This window comes from Neopelma chrysocephalum, unplaced genomic scaffold, assembly GCF_003984885.1.
Source record: "Neopelma chrysocephalum unplaced genomic scaffold, ASM398488v2 Primary Assembly neopelma1_71, whole genome shotgun sequence".
Taxonomy (NCBI): Eukaryota; Metazoa; Chordata; class Aves; order Passeriformes; family Pipridae; genus Neopelma; species Neopelma chrysocephalum.
In genome coordinates, this window is record NW_020897731.1 from 15191052 (window position 1) to 15208360 (window position 17309).

General features: G+C 38.1%; 1 long non-coding RNA gene across 1 annotated transcript; it reads right to left on the minus strand.

Moving 5' to 3' along the window:
- Positions 1-2002: 2002 nt before the first annotated feature.
- Positions 2003-16120, minus strand: LOC113969266. Its single transcript, XR_003534798.1, has 4 exons — positions 13837-16120; positions 12712-12780; positions 5408-5501; positions 2003-5257 (listed from the first exon to the last, which is right to left on the minus strand). It is a non-coding gene; the product is annotated as an uncharacterized LOC113969266 (long non-coding RNA).
- Between the last annotated feature and the right edge of the window lie 1189 nt (positions 16121-17309).

The following is a 17309-nucleotide window of genomic DNA, read 5'->3' on the forward strand; positions in this document are numbered from 1 at the left end:
GTCACTGCCACTGGTTTCCTGAATTCTCTGCTCTTCAGCAGATGGGGGTGGTAGTTGGTCTACAGTTTCACAACTTCTGACTAATTTCTAACTACCTTCTCGTGAACTGGAAAGGAAGAGATTAGGAAGGTGGGCACTCTCTGCCTCTGAGGAATTTGGGGAGGATTTACATCTGTAGAAATCTCCTCCTGTAATGCCACAATCACGGGGTACCTTCAAGTTAATGCTTGGTTAAAAGCCCAAACAACTGGAATTTGGGCTAAAGTAGTGATGCTAATGGGATCAGCTGCATGCCAGTATATTTTTGCCATGACAGGTATAGAGAGGCATGGATAGTTTACTCATTGACCTAGTGTAGTGGGTCTGACTCTTAATGACTGCTTTGGAAAACAGTTCTGAACCCTGCCTTTTCTGCCACATCCAGATTGTGCTCTCCTATATTAAAAGCCACCACAAAGAACCCTCCAAAGCAGTGGCATCCAATATTGAGCCTCTTACACAACCTAGATGCTTTAAGTATGAAAAGCGAGGAGCTGCTGGCACACTACCGTACTATCAGAGGAGAAAGTGGAGTTAAAGGATTTTCTAAAGGGCAAGGAGTTGTGTGGCAACACGGAGCACGTGTGATCTGCCAACAAAAGCAGTAAGTGGCATCAGGCATAGGGACAATAGCAGGAAGTCAGAACACTCCTTGCAGCACAAGAAGGGGGAAAAATTACATTCATCAATTACCTCTATAGATTTGCTTTGTGAGAATGTGAAACAAAGGCAAATGCTTTGATGCTCCGCTTTCAGGATCACTAAAAGCATCCTGGGAATCACTGTAATTGTTATCCTCAAGTTCCTCTCAACCAATAATGTTCTGCCTTCTCTTCACATTAGAAAGGAGTGGTTTGCTAGTTTTGTGGCAAAAAAAAGAGGAGGCATGTCAATACAAATGATGCACAAACAATGCAGCTGAAAGTTCAGTAGTGATTATTGCTGTTAGGTGCATTTTAAGGATTTTGTTAATAACAAGCATCGTTTCAGTGGCCCCTACTAAACTAGCAAAGTCCTTATCCTCATGAATGTGTGCACATGTGCATACATGTGTGTCTGTCATGATTTAAGGAATACATAAGTGATTGTAATAGTTTTCAAGGACATGACTGTAGTTTTGACCACGCCAGCATTGTACTGCTCATGACATCAGAGCAAAAGTGGAAGTGCAAAAAAAAAGGTGAAGAGGCCACACCATGAAACTACCTTTCTTGGTTAGCTAGTTTGCTACCAGAGATTTCAGTTGTGGTTGTTACTTTGAGAACATTAATGCATGACTTGGCTTGAGAAATCTGAAAATTAATAACTTTGCTTTTAACAAAAACTTGAAAAATGAGGTCAGATACAGTTTGGACTGGTTAAGATTCCCCAAGAATAAAGTTACAAATACAAATAACCCCAAAACCAAATATATTATTAATTATCTATCAGGGAGCTAAAGGGAACATAGTAAATGAAGATAATGAAAAACTGTAGTAAATACACAGCAGTAATTTATCATTTTTGGGAGCAGGGTGGGGATGGGAAGAAGTGGGGACTCTATCTTTGTGTAGACCATTATATAGAGATACTCCATTAAAATATAATCTTTCTTATTCTAGTAAGAAATGCCAGAATGAGACTCCACTTCAGATGGCAATAGCCATTCACTACAAGAATCTGTATCAAAGAATAATACTTTCACTATTCTTTCCCTCATATTAAAACCAAGCAGTTCTCGTTTATTAGATCTACCCAGTTTCTTATAAGCTTGGGGAACATAACAACAGATATACATTTGATACAATATTACTTCAGAAATTTGACACAGTTGACTGTGCCTAGCACAGAAAGATATAGGGATTATTTCCTTAACAATCTTATCCATCAATGACAATAATTTAAAATGATAGTCCATGAACTTATATTTTATTGCCTTTAATTTGTGAAGTTGAGCTAAAATCAAGCCAAACTCTGAGTTTATCTGACAGTTGATGATCTCTTATCTTTTAAAATCAAACACCATATGATACTTATTTAGATCCACTTATATTTTTATTAGTCATGAAAAAAATGCTTTCTGTTTACATCCACATCTATTTTATATAATTAGAATATCGGTGGTGAAAAAATTTGTCCAAGTCCTAGACATATTTAGACAGCAAATTTAGCATACTTATTCTTGATTAAAATCTAACAAATAATTATGTTACAGAGGTGGATTTCTAAATCTACGCATTTCAAAACTAAATCCATGGAGGAGGATCACTGCTCTTACTAGACCCTAAAACATCTTGTCTGTAATGTTTTAAGTGGAAGCCTGGAGCTATACTCAAATGAAGACACAACTTATCCCATCTTTCAGGCTGGAGATAAGGTGATAGCTAAAAAAATACAAGTGATGAAAATCACTTTCTTTGCAGTCTGAACAGGGTGGCAGATAAGTTTTGTTTCAGGAGAGAGTAAACAAAGGAAGAGCTCCCAGAAAAATGAGTGTAAGGAAGATAATAGTGCACATTCATCCCTGGGTCTTAACTGGACTTTGAAGTAGGACTGAGTCCCTGCATTTCCCTAGGCACATTAGCTCTGGCAGAGAAACTGGAAAAAAAATCTGGTTGCCCTGACTTTAGAAAGCGCAGATGTAAGGCAATCTTCAGAAGCAGAGCAAATCCTTCACAATAGTATCAAATGTAGATCCACCTTTTTTCCCCTTTCATATTTTCAAATGCCAGCATTTCATGCAGTGTCTGCATGTGTGCTCATGCAGTTATCAGGATGCAACTGCACCAGATTTACACCCCAAGATCTACCTGTTTCCAGCCCAAGATTCTCGCCTGAAAATTACCAGAAAAGTTAGGAAAAAAAGATGCCAAATGCAATAGATCTTCAGTTTCCTACTTAAACACAAACATCTACAACAATTTCACAATATTTTATACTTATCAGGATCTTGGGCAGGCAGAGATGGGGAAGTTCCTAGAACCGCCCCCAGCATGGCATATGTGCAGCTGCAGCCTCCTTACATCATCTCCTCCTCCAGAACCGTGGTGATCCTGCCTGTTGAGGCAGAGGCAGCTCCGTCTCCTATTTTCTTCCTTTTCAGTTCAAGACTTGCACAGCTCTACAAGGACATCTCCCAGCCTGGCTGCTCTGTGGTTATCCCTTGTGACCATGTCCTGTTTCCACCTGATCAAGTAGCTCTAAACCAATAAACATGTTCACAGTGACACATGCTGAAAGTTCACCCTTTTGATTAAAGAAAAGAGAGGATCTGACATTATCGCCTAGTCTGGCATGGCAAGCTTCCAGAACAAGCTCTGGCTTTGCCTCACCCATTCTTTGAAAAGGAGATTTGTCTGTCTCAACCTGAGTGTAACAACTCTGTGTGTGGCAGGACCCACAGAAATTTATCCTCAGTGAAGTGGTTGCTAATGTATCCTTTGACCATGTGATGAAGTAGGCAGATAAGACAAGCCTCACCTCTGCTACTTTTTTATCTGTATTTAGAAGCTTATCAGGCTGATATAACCAGTAGGCAGAAAAGCATAAGGAGAATACACTGGTAAGTAACATATTCTGCAAAGTGTTGTCGACTTTCATGAGCATGGCTCTGTAGTTTTGAGGGAGCATTGAGCAAACCACCCAAAAAAGACTATTTCAGAGGCAGTGCTAGCTGTGAAGTCTGGACTCATATCTAAACCCAAACTTTGATAAGTAAAGACTTGGATATCTTCTACCCGGCCTGAAGGCTGCTTCTGCTTCACAGCTTCAACGCACACCTAACGAAAGAAGTTAGTGTGTGACAGACTATGCCGGAATGCAAAGCTCTACCAGAGCTGCACACAGAGCATTTATAAAGGGGATTAAGGCAAAAAGCACAGTGTAAGTATACAGTTATTGGGGTGTCAAATAACTTTATATTAATTCCTTGTGCATGAATGTCAAATGCTTTCAGGATCTGGCCAGATATTTTCTGGTTTATTACAGTGCCCAGCTTGGTAAATGAAAGGTAATATGTCTTGGTCTAACAAATACCTAATGAGAGAGGGGAAAAAGATCATCATGACACTGCACAGTTTGAGAAAGAGACATGAGGACCAAAGATAATAACCAAACCAGCCAGCAAAACCTAAACAGATGGAAGTTACTGGATAAACTGGGCATGAGTAAAGCCAAAATCGTACAGAGCTTTGTACTTGCTTAACTTAGAGCAGGTAAGTTGTCTATTTGCTGCCATTGTTTCCTGCATCTACTTGCAATCCTAGTACCCCAAAAGTACAAAAGTGTTTGTGGGCACAAGAGTAGGAATGAAATCAAACCCATGTAGGGAACGTTCACATGATCTGATCCTGACAGAGTACTATAGTAAGATAAATGAATAATAAGAAACAAACTTCCATGACGAAGAGTGAGGGTATAGGCCGAGATACAACAGCATGATGAATACATTTTAGTAATGAAACAGACCAATACACTGGTAAGGTACAGGAAAAATTACATGCTGAATAGATAGCTAAACTTCCTTTTATCCATAGTTAAATATCTATTATCATGCATAGTCAATTAATTTAGGCTGCCATTTCAGTTTCCTTTGCTTATTCTGTTTGCTTAAAAATACTGCACTAAGTAATAAAAAGCTAAACAAACCTATGCTTTCCCTTTCAACCACATTTATGTTTCTTTTACCTGGATTTGCACAGCTCAAACATGTACTCAGTTATTAATGACTGACAGCTGAAACTCAGAAGATTTACTATTGATGAGCACTCAATACCAGGGCCTGGAAAACACTGTCTAATTACTTGATAGACCTTTTACTCCTCTGCAAAACGAAGACTAAACTAAGATAGTAAATAAGTGTCTCATAAATGTCTTGTATTTGACCTGTTGTACAGTAGCTTAGACAAAGGGGAACTCTCCTGACAAATGATCCCAGGTCTTTTTCTTTAGACGTCGAGAGAAATTGTCTCCTTGTTCCTGCATCTCCCCCTGCTGGACGAGCGGCAGAGTTGCAGGAAAAAAAAGGAATGAGTGGCTGCTTGCTCCCTGTGTTGTAAGCAATTGACAAGACCAGTCATTTTCCCGAGTTGAATGAAACGTTTCATCGTTCAATAAAGAGAAAAGTCTGAAAACATCTGCAGCCATAATGCAGAACTAAAATAGTGCAGTTATATGCCAGTAGTCTTCATGGAAGAAAAGATGTTGCCTTCTGGTTTGCATGCTTGACTCTGAGATGACCCTATAGCAAGAAAAAATATGCCAAAATACCCTGATAATTACGGTGATACACGCATTAGTCAGTACCAGCCCAGACATTTAGTTTCATATCACTCGGATGACTAATTGAAAAAATAACTCAAAAGTTAGTATCCATATTACAGCTATTGACCTCACAATAATTGTTGCCATGATCTGTGGGACCCCGAATGTTGACCCTTTTATCCTGTCAGCTCTTTGAATCTAGTTAAATTTCAGTTCATGACCTGCATATAGAAAAAACAAGGTCTGAGAAGTTTGCCTCTCAATTAGCACTGTGATTTCTGCTCTATTTCAGAAACAGCAGAAACATGGTTTGTTTTTTTTTTACATTTTAATTTATCTTAATGGAAAGGTGGTGAAAGTGCTGAGCTGCCAGTCCTGAAGACTGGGATGTACTATTTACCCAGAGGAAAAAAGCATCCAAAAACTAGCCTTAGCTTTGCTATAGGATCTTACAAAATTTTCATCAAATTTTTCCTTTGGAAAACTGTGCATAAAGTTACTAATGCAGGAAATCTAAAACACTGTTGAAAGTTCAGGTTTTCCTCTGTCTTATATGTCTTCTTGAGATGTTCAAATATGCAGAAACACTCTTCATGCCTGCTAATCTGAAGCCCTCACATAAGCACTCTTTCTATGCTAGAGCTTGCAACGCTTTCTTTCTCCGTTGTGGTCATGCTAGAGAACATTTTCGTTTTTGCCAGGACATTAGTGGTGCATGATGAGTTTCTCTGCAGTTGGTGGTATCTTTTGGCCTATTTTTGCCGCCTTCTTCTTCACAGGTCTAAAAAGTCTAATTTAAATTCTAATTAAAATGGCTTCTTGACTGCTGTATAGCTGGGCATACTCATCGCACAGATGAAAAGCTATGTAATGCTAACTATATAATATTTTCTCCTAGTTTTGCTGTATTTATTAACTAGTCAACACTTGAATGTTTTGATGTATTGCTGAGACTTAAATAGAATCTTTAAAACTGTAAGGGGAGGGTGCATTTTCTAAATTTAATGTTAAAATGTTTCATACCCAGCAAGTTGAGGAATACTTAAATGAAAGTATGAGTCTTTCACCGTACTATAATAAGATCAAGTTCTAAGTACACTTCTGTTAAAAGTGCCCAGTGAAACGGATGGTAGGAGTCCTAGACAAAATATTCACAGAAAAAATATCACAGATTCACAGTGCTACAGCTCCCAGCTGTCTGCTACCCTCTGAGTGTGAGCCCCTCTCGGTTCTGCTGATGGAAGAAAATATATGGGCATTTTCTATCGTCCATGCAATACACTGCAGCTTAGCTTGAACTGCCTTGCGCAACAGCTTAAGTTAAGCCATCAGACTTTGCACTGACGTGGCTGAGGAGTGCCATTCCACCAGTGATATCTGGCACAGAGGCAATAACAAATCCTAGGATAAGAGGCGTGGTAAGAAGGCATTAGCTCTAACTCATCTGCTAATTGAATGTATGTCTTAAGCCTAGCTTTACTCTGCCATGAAGAAACATCATATGTCCTTACAAACTATTGGTTATATAAAAAGGTGAGATAAATGGAGAATGCGCAAGTAAAATGAGGCTTTAGGCCACTTCCCATTCGTTCTGTGTGCTAGTACAGAAATACTGAACTTTGGCCAGAAGTCAGCCAATGCTGTGCCACTGTAGTACCAATGAGGTGGATGGGTAAGGACATCCCTGGTGCAACAATGGGTCCTCAGCCTAGCTTAGAATTTGAAAACACAGTGATGACCTGCAGTGTCATACGTCAATCCACACACGTCACATGTATGAAAGCACCTTTATATTGTCGCGCATGGGTTTCCATGGAAAGATCCCCAGTGCCATTGTGCCCCATCTTTTCTTGCTATCCAGGCTTCCCTACAGGGCCAGAGTAAAGCAAAAAACGCCCTGCAGCACTGCTGGGAAGCTCGAAGTGCCTGTGACACTGCCCATGCTCTCGGCTGTTTGGAAACGAAGAGGGGTTGGTGTTCCAGCAGAATCTCGGGCCGGAGTGCCGGGGCTGGGCCGGGAGGTGGCAATGCCGAGCCGGGCACAGGCGCCTCTGGCCCACGGGCGCTCCCGAGGGCACGGGAGGGCATCTCTTACACCGGTTAGAGCTCCCCATCTGCGTCCCAGTTAATGACAGCTCCAGCACGCCCAAACGTATGGGGACTGATTTACTGTTTGGATTTTGGGATGCACTACCCTGCAGATAATCACTTTTCTCCCAGCAGTCTGAATGCAACAGCTAGCAGAGAGCACTTGGCTTCACAGCATCTCCTTAATACCTGAGGAGTTTTCTGAAACAGCTAATGACACTGTTTCATTTGAATAAAGGCGGTATTTTTTTCATTTGAAGTGATGGCAATGGATGAGAAACCCAGCAAAAAAAAAAAGTAGATTGGCATGAGGGGCTCAGAAAAGCTCTGATTAATTTAAGCTTAGCTAAAGAGAAGCTTAGTGATTTTTATCATATTTAAACATTATGTTCCAAACACAGAAAAGTTGGATCTGCAATTTTCAGTGTGGGACTGAATCTGAACACTAACACTGGGAATCACATTAGGTCAGTTGCAGATGAGATTTGAGCTCTGGGCTTCATGATTTTGGCCCTAACTCTGTTTTAACCATGTGTTATGTCTCCAGTCACAATTTCTTAACAGTGAGTAAGATCTTACTAAAGCGTGTGCTTTTCTATTCTCAGAGATCAGAGATGTCACTCATTTCTTTGATCCAACAATTTCAAAGAGTAGAGAAATTTTCTAATTTGACTCCAGGGCTTGGATTCCAACAGGGAGAGATATAACGCAGAACAAGGAGAGTTGGGATATGCAGCGTTAATGCAATCAGATAACTAAGATGTCTGATGAAACACTGCCAAATTGACAATGTCTTCTATTGAATTTATATACATGCTTGGTATGGTAAATTCAGTGTAATGTTACAGACTTTTATTGTAATGTTTAATTAAAAAAATATATTCTGGCAAAGTTCAATTTGTGAGTATTGTTCGTCCTCTGGAATTTCTTCCCATGCTAAGAAACAGAAGGCAGTATATTTCAATTTACAAATGGTTCAATTCTGGTATCAGGATGCAACTGTGGCCTGAGCTCTGCAAGGTAAACTGAAAGAGTCTGAACACTGCCAGGAAGTAGCAGAACCATAGGAAATTCAGCACCAGAATCAGATCAGGTTTTAACTATTATTAACTACACTATTGGCTGCAGTGAAGTTATAACACAGCTCACTAATGCTAATCTTTTAGATGATAAGAGTACCCCCTATCCCACAAATGTCCTTTCCACACATCGTGGGAGCTTTCATATCAGGGGTTACTGCTGAGCTGTAAAAAGAGTATGAGATTTTTTCTCTAAATGGGTCGTTGGACTTCATCCTGTGAACTTGAAATACAAACTTGAGAGATTAAATCTGGAAGGCTTCTTATGAGTAAGAAGACGACAATGTTCAAAAGACAATGTTCAGGTTCGTCATTGGAATATCACTAAAATTAGTGATATTTCTAGTGATTAGTGATACCACTGAAATCAGTGATATTATTTCTCATTCTCACTGGTATACCTCAAGTCAATTAAGTGGCTAATTAAGTGACATGAATCTGCTACATTAATATCTTCAGGCAAAAGTAAAATACTTTTCATTTGTTCTAGCAACCTTTATTAGTTTTTCTAACTGCCGGTCACCTGAATTGACATAAATTAAGAAAAGATGCAATTCCATGTAACAGAGACATTTTTAACTGAAACTGGGTGAGCTGTTTTTTGCCTGTCCAGAGCTTGCTATGATAAATAACACACTGCTGAATCCCAGTGGAGTTGATCTGAATGAACAAGACAGGGATTTAATAAATTAGAAAAGAAATATTAAATAATTGAGGACTCTTTCTGTAACTTAAACATAAACCTATTTGAGCTCTTTTTTCAGAAAAGAAAAAGGTTGCCTAGACTTGCATCCCTTTATTTTCCTCTCACTGATACTTCTACAGAACAAGGGAAATTCAGAAGCCCATATAAACTGCTGTCAGGAAAACCAAAACCTTCAAACTGCCAAATAATACATTGATATCAAACAATTAGTGTTTCATTCACCTATGTAACAAGATGAAAACTCAGGTCCCTGCAGTGCTTCTATGATGATTGATAGTATCACTGAAGGTTTTAACAAGTGAAAGAACAGAGCAGCAAGAACCTTCTATGTCATTTTGCAAGTTAATGTTATGACATCCTTTGCTAGCATAGCAGAATGAGTGCTTCACAAAAAATATAATGTATGTAAAGCTTTGGAAAAAGGAGGTTATGATAAATGGGAATATACTCTCAATCTTTTATTTTCTCATTCTTTTTTTAATATTTTCCTGTTAGTTTTCTGTTAGTATTTTGAATATAACTGTTTTTTCTCCTATGAAAAGCAACTCATCTAATTCCAACAGTCTCTACAGAAACCTATAATGTTTGAGAATGATTACTAAGTTGTGAAATGCTAATGTACACAGTGCTCTTTGGCTTGGACCAAACTAGCATACAGATATAGAATCAGTGAAATTTTAAGTGGAAGCCTGATGGTTGTTTTGATTTAGGACAGATAAGCACACTGCTATTTCTGTTCAGGGAAGTTTTGTTCGGAGAGCTAATATGATCACAGTAGTGCACAGCATTCCATATCTCTAGCTATTAATGTTAACAAATTTAACCACTCAGAAAGTGCAACCTTATCACCAACATCCACTGAGTAATGCACAAAAGCAAATAAGCCATGAAATCACATGCAAGAAATACTCAGACCAGTCCTCAATGAGTATAGTGAAAATTGCCTAAATCCTTTTATGCTAAAACCACATGGAAGAAAATTGTCTTCTTCACTCCATGATAGCCATCCCAATATTGAATTGATGCCTTTGTCCAGGATGGAAAGAACAAAAATCTATCCACAGCCTGTAAGACTGTTTTTCTGAGCTTGTAGCTTGTATGTCTCTGTCTACTTTGACAGTATGATCGTTTACATGAGGCACATGCACTGTTCCTCGCCTAAGAGGTTATTATTAGACACATGAAATCAGTTGGAAGGCTGTTTTCTAAAGCCTGCCCCACTTTTTAAAGTACTTAAACACTGCAGGATACAGGCTAGTGAAGTGCCAGACTTTATAACAGGTCACTGCTGTTCTTCACTCCCTGAAAGAAACTGGGCTTACAGTGAGGAACACAAAGAGAGGAAAGGACAGTCTCCAAGCGCTAGCAGCATCCTATTACACAACAAAAAGACAAGCTTAAAAATCATCAGAGTATGCAGGTTACCTGTTCTACGGATGAAAGGTCTAAAAAAAGCCACTAATGTGAGATGTGTCAGGAGGTAAACAATGACAACTTGCTTCTAATTTCAGGTTATGTCCTGAGCAATATTTAACTTCAGCAAAACACTGGAACACTAAATGCAGTTCAAAACTACTGTGTGTTCTTCATCCTCCTGGCTTTGATGAATACTCTTATGTTGCCTCTGCTTGTTGAGTGAATTAAACTCTTTTAATCTCTGGTTGGGAGGACTGTCTCATTTCTGCTTGTTCAAGAACATGAAAATGCAACTGTGACTTGCCAGGACTAAGAACTTGCCTTTTCATTATCTCTGTTTGCTAGGTATTGGTGAGAACACAATGGTCTTACTAAGAAACTTGTCAATTCATGCTATTAACAGACTATTTTGTCATTATTGCTGGAAAATTGCAACAAAGTATTCCAGAGGGGAAAATGGACAATTTTATGCACCCACACTTATCAAGTGAGTTGCAAATGGTAAAAAGAATAAATAGGAGCACAGTGTGTTTCTTATTGCTGTGACTGCATAATAGATCAAGCAACCTCATTCCCAGCCAATGATTTGGCGATGCATATGCCCTGCCACAATAGCTGCAATGAAATTGCACTGCTTAAGAAACATTTTTCACAAATCTGCTTCACATAAAATATATTTGAGAGGGAACTCATTGATCTTGTGAATAGGGCTGAATTAAGTTAATTTTGAGTCTTAAAATGGTTGGCAGTATGCCAATGAGGGTTAGACTCCCAGACTTCTCTACAATATTCCTATCTGAAGAGCAGTGCCAAAGATTTCTGAAACAGGAATGAGCTTCACCAGTGCAGAAAATTGCATACAGGCACTGTGATGAATGCTCTTAATCAGAAAGGTGTCTGTAACACACCTGTATTTTAAGTTGCAAAGTCAACATCTTGACATTCAATTGAGACTTTTGGTTGTTACTAAGTTACTTAGTTTTCAGGCAATGAAAGTAGGAAAATCCTGACAAAGATGCTGATTTTCTGCCTTAGTTTATAGTTAACAGCCTAATGGTATAAAATTTACTGGATTGTACCAATAACAATAAAATTAATATAACAATTAATATAAATATATAATTAATATATAATAATTAATATAAAATTAATATAAAATAACAATACTAATAACACTAATACTACTAATATTTGCCTTCAGCTCTGGAAGTACAAATCTCCATCTTTTTAAGCTTTACAATTTTCTTATAACACTGCCTAACACATATTATAAACTTTTAAGAGACATGAAGATAATCTAGGCTGAAAAGTGTGCTATTAAATGATAGCAAGTCACAGGGAAGACTACTGGAATGCAAAGTTCATCTCCTAAATCACCCCTGTATTTACAAGGTATCCTGTATAAACAAGCAGAGCTGTAAGAGCTGTTTTATCTGGCAGATAGTCTCAGTTTTGTAAGTAAGGGTCTGGAGACAGTTACAGATGGAAGAATTTGAAAACTGGAATTCCCCTCAAGAAAAACGAGAAAAATTTAACCAAGCTAGGGAAAGTTCTTGGGCGTATCACTGATTGTGCTAACAATAAAACTAGGCACAGTAAAGTGGTGCTTGTAGACATTAGCAGCATGTGTTTGCGCTTGGTTTAGACCACAGATACCTTAATGTCTCATTTAGAGTTTACCTGGGCCTTGATACATGACTTATACAGCAGAGATAAGATCAGAGGAGAGACACAGGCAGCAGTGAATTTGGATTTCAGGTAGAACTAGCAGGCATAGATTTGTGGTCTCTTTAACTAAAACTGTCATCATAGTAAGAGGGGTACCAGCAACAGAGCGGAGTGCCAGAGTCGGGGAGGCAACAGGCAAAACCCTACAACACCCGTCCTCCCACAGAACTGATACTTGCCATTTCCTTGTGAATGGAATGGAAGTAATTTGGAACAATCGGTATAATAAACTAAGGACTCAAAACTGACATCACAGGTGGATATTGCCTTGGCAGAGGCATGGGACAATAAAGGCTGATCCTGTATCACTGAACTCAGTAGGAGTATTTAAATTTAGCTTAGTGGATGCAGGTGGTGAGAGGGAATGCTGATAGGGCCCCAGGAGCCTAATTCTGTCCTGGTGTCTAGTGTTACCTGTGCAGGGGTGCTGGAGAAGAAGGGTCTCATCTCAAGTTCTCCTAGACATTCAGATTGTTTCTGAACCTAAGTCATAGGAGAAAGGAGGAAAACAGACAGTAAAAGTGTTGAGAAACACTTTACACATGTTCCACAAAATACGTACTAACAAGGCAGGTTTTAATTCTATTTTGCAGCTGTAGGGATGTGAACAAATATTCTGAGGTTTGGTTCATTATGCATTTATAGCTTCACGGCTCTCCATTCTGTATAAGTGTGCTTACCTATGTACCAGATGAAAATTAAAGGAGCTGTTTATGTCACTAAAACCTGAACAAGTTGTCCCTGACAAGTAAAAGAACATTTTATCTTACACCTTGCCAAACCACAAAGCTACTGCTTTTTGATGTCAAATTATCTGACTGTGCTTTACTTCTCTGTAATGTATCTGCTTTATCTTCCCGGCAGACACCTTTGCAATTTTAGTAGGATTTGCATAAATACATATTGTCTTGCACAAATGGTTTCTATGGAATGTATGCAGTACTTTTGGGGTTTTTTTGGTGAACTGTAAACTTTGGCAACTGAGGTGACTTATATGTTAAATCCTTACATATCACTGTAATTAGATTACACAGGGAAATATTTGTACTGGTATTTACTCTCCTGTTCTTAACTTCAAAGAATAATATTACAAACATATCTCTATTTATTTTAAGATCATCTGAAAGTTTTTGGGAGTTTTTGTATGGATATGTCAAACTCTAGATTTGCTAAAAAACATTATTTTGATAATTGTCCATGTATATCAACAGGAATTTTTGCCTGTCTGTCTGTGAAAAGCATTTGTGAATAGAAATTCTTGAATCTTAATGTTAGCAGCAATGATTACTATATTAGCTAGAGGTCGTAACCACTATAATTAAGGAATTCAGCTTTGCATGTTCTTGGTAAATAAACAATAGAAATGCATTTACATAACCTATACACCAATGAAACTGAAGAGGAATGCTTTATTAACACCCAGGCTGTTGTACTCTTACAAAAAATCAATAATAATAATAATAATATTTGAAGACTTGTAAAACTTAAGGTCATGATTGCCACAAATGTTAATTACTGATGCAATGATGGCCATTTTACCTTGCTTCTGTGTGACTGAAAACTCCCCCTATTCTGCTCTGCTCCTTCTCTGATAGCCTCTGTCTAAAAATTTTGTCTCTGTTTCCTCTGTCTCATTCCTGTTACCCCTGAAGCAGCTCACATTCCTCTATTTCTTTTCCAAGCTCCTACCTTCTTATAAATAGCAACTATTCTGGTGTCTGATCTTCAGATTTCTTCCTCGGCTTTTCTCATCATCAACTTTCCCTTGTCCTCCACACTTCAAATTTCTAAAATAATTCTTTAGTTATCCCACTCTTTTCTACCAGGGCATTTGTTACTCTCAAGCCAACTCCTGTTAGCTGTTCTCTGCTATTCTGAGTTACAGTCGTGGTCCTCCCAGCTGTAAAACAAATAGTCAGAAGAGTGAATATGGTAGATTTATAACATTCCATATCAAACCAAACTTGTCTTTCCTTATTATAAAGACTTATTCAAGATTTCTTGTAATTGTTATGAGATAAAATTAAATAAAAGCTCAGTTGTTGAATGCAGAACATATCCAGGCAACCTTTCCAGTGAACTGTTCGTTATTCTGAAGCCATTAAACATTTTGGGACTCATTTGGCCATTACCTGTAAAAATAAAATTAAAAAAATCTAGAAAAACTAAATGTAAAAAATGGTTTTTTGAATGAACTCCTTACATTTTTTGGCTGGATTTGCAACTAGACTAGAAAAGCAAAGGAGGACGTTTTGTTTATCAACTGTATTTCCTCTGTCCTTTCCTTTCAGCTTACAAGAGAGTCCAGGAAGCTGTTTGTGTATGCTTGAACGGCATTTAACTTTGAAGTTATTATACTTCATTCAGATTCCTTTCTAACTATAATGAAAGACACTCTGCTATAGAACTTAAATCTTCCACTTCTGAGGCAGAAGAACTGACCATAACCAGGATACCAATGAATATTTCAGAAATTTACACTAAACTTAACACTTCAACAAGAAGGAAAGATATTAAAAAAAAAAGAAGAATTTAAGGTAACATCTCATATGTCTTTCCCCACCATAGCTCTTTAAAGGTTTTAAGTTTAACATACGGTAATTATTAAATGGTTTGATGTGAACAAAAGACAACCTTTTTTTTGAGTCAAACAAGGTATTACAATGACTATTAGTTTTGAACCACCAAATTTTTAAACATTTCTGCAACAAAATTATTATCAGTTTCACCTAAACCACAATTACTCACAGAGTGATTAAAAGGGACAAAACCGTTGAAGTCTTTGTTCACTTACCAACTCCAAGTTGCTATATAATAGATCTGTTTACACATTAATTTTGCAACCTGGGTTGTGTCAAATAAAACTGGCACCCTTCCTCATCTATTTAATCCAGTCTGAAAGAGCTATCAAAACAGAGCAACATCACACAGGATCAGGTTCCATGGCTACTAATAACAGTGTGGTGCTAAATACAGACATACCTGTTACACGTGGCATCCTGGTATATATAATATATGACTTCTTACTTGCTTTAGATAAATTATTTACTGGTCTTTCATTATGAAGAACTTCACAAGCCAGTAATCCCAAGTTCCTGTGGATTCAATGAGTAATGAAAACTTCTACAATGTGAAAGACTTGGATGAATTGAAATTCATATGAAGTGATCTCCTAGGTATTGCTATACCATGTCAGCACTTGACACTTCACTTGAAAAAGTTCAAATATTTGGTGTTTCTTGATTTCTTCAAGAAATTCAGAGTTTCAGAAATCAGCATGGACAATATCAGCATGTAAGATGTTTGTGGGTACTACTGGCTTGGCAAATTTTGGTCTTTTTGCCTTTGCATAATTTATTATACTTGGATTGTAATTTCAGAATATAAGGACTTTTCTCAGCAACAACCTGGACAGGGAAGGAAGCAACGAGATATGATAGTTTGCCAATCCATGAAAGTATTCATAGTAGTGAGAATGAGGGAAGCGGTATAAATGAGGGCAGAAAGACCTTATGAGACAGAGCGAGTGGTCAGTAAAACAACAGATAAAAATGAGATAAATTATGTACATAGGGAAAAAAGAGCCCTGGCTTTAAATATAGGCAGGTGGGCTCTGAGCGGAAAGTTGTCACTCAGGAGCAAGATCTCATTCCCATAAAAGTATCAACTCAATGCACTGTACCATCTTTGAGCTACCAAGTTCAGGTTTTACCATATCCAATCCTTGAGTCCTACTAGATATACTTTAAACCAGTAGCTTACATAGAAAAGCCTAACGGCTTTCTATTCTATTACTCACCTTCAACGAAACAAATTAATTTACAAATTTGACATGACTTAGCCTAACAAACACATTCAAGTATTACAACTGGTGCAGGAAAAAAATGAGATTCAACCTTTTATTCTTAATGTTCTACTCTAACTATGTCAGCAGTTCATTCATGCACCACTTTGGGGGCTGAGGCTGCAGTTCAGTGCACTTCAGCGAGCCACTTCAGCTCCCACTGAATTAGCCGTAATGAGATTGCTCAGCTTCCAGAGCATGCTATGCTCTATGAAGAAAGGGCCCAGATTAAACAGAATACTGCTTCTTTTTTACCTCCTCCATGAATCAAAAGAACACAGGCTAAAAAGTCTAAGGAGTTTTAAGGGGGCTTTCAGTGAGGGGGCAGTAGTTAAAAATGTCACAGACAAAAAGGAAATGAGATGGTGGTGCTAAAATATATTTCCTTCTTTCAAAAGACAAATAGCTCCAGGTACTGAAAATTCTTAGCAGAACTCTTAGCAAAATAAAGTACTTCAAAGTGAAGGTGAAAAAGTAGTACACAGAAATTAAATTGACATTGGGCAGCAATTTCCAGTTGTCTTCTAAAAAGAGCTGTCTTATCTATTTGGACAAAACGAAATAAACAGCATAAAAAACTCCTGTCCATCTATACTGTAGTTAGCATTGTGCCCTATTGATGCACACAACCCATTAATCATGTATTCCACCACTTCATCAGGAAATAGTCAAGATTTGTTTGAACTGCTATGTGCAAAGTTTACCCAGCCTATTTGGCTCACTTTGTAATTAACTGCTGCCATCACAATTGCAGCAGCCATGCTGGAGCATGTAGCAGATCCAGACCAGAAAGGTGTCTTTGTACCATCAGCAAACTTAGCACCGTTTTTAACTCTCCAAATTTTCTAGTCCTGATGCACACAACTGCATAGAGTCATAGCTTGGTTTGCTTAGATATCTGACAATATTGATACCAGAAAGGGATCTGGCTAACACCCAAGTTTTTCACAGGAATAACAAGCATTGACTTGTACATTTCAACGCAGCTTGTTCCCAAAAACTCTGCAACCTCACAATTTGTAAAAGCACATATGTACTAAGGTTTATACTGAGCTTTACTAAGTGTGCAGCCAACCTAGACCAAAGCCTTGATCACCTAGCTTTTGTGCAGCTCTGCTACAGATTCTTCTGTGAGGTCCTGGGTAGGATTGTGTTGGAGAAATGACAC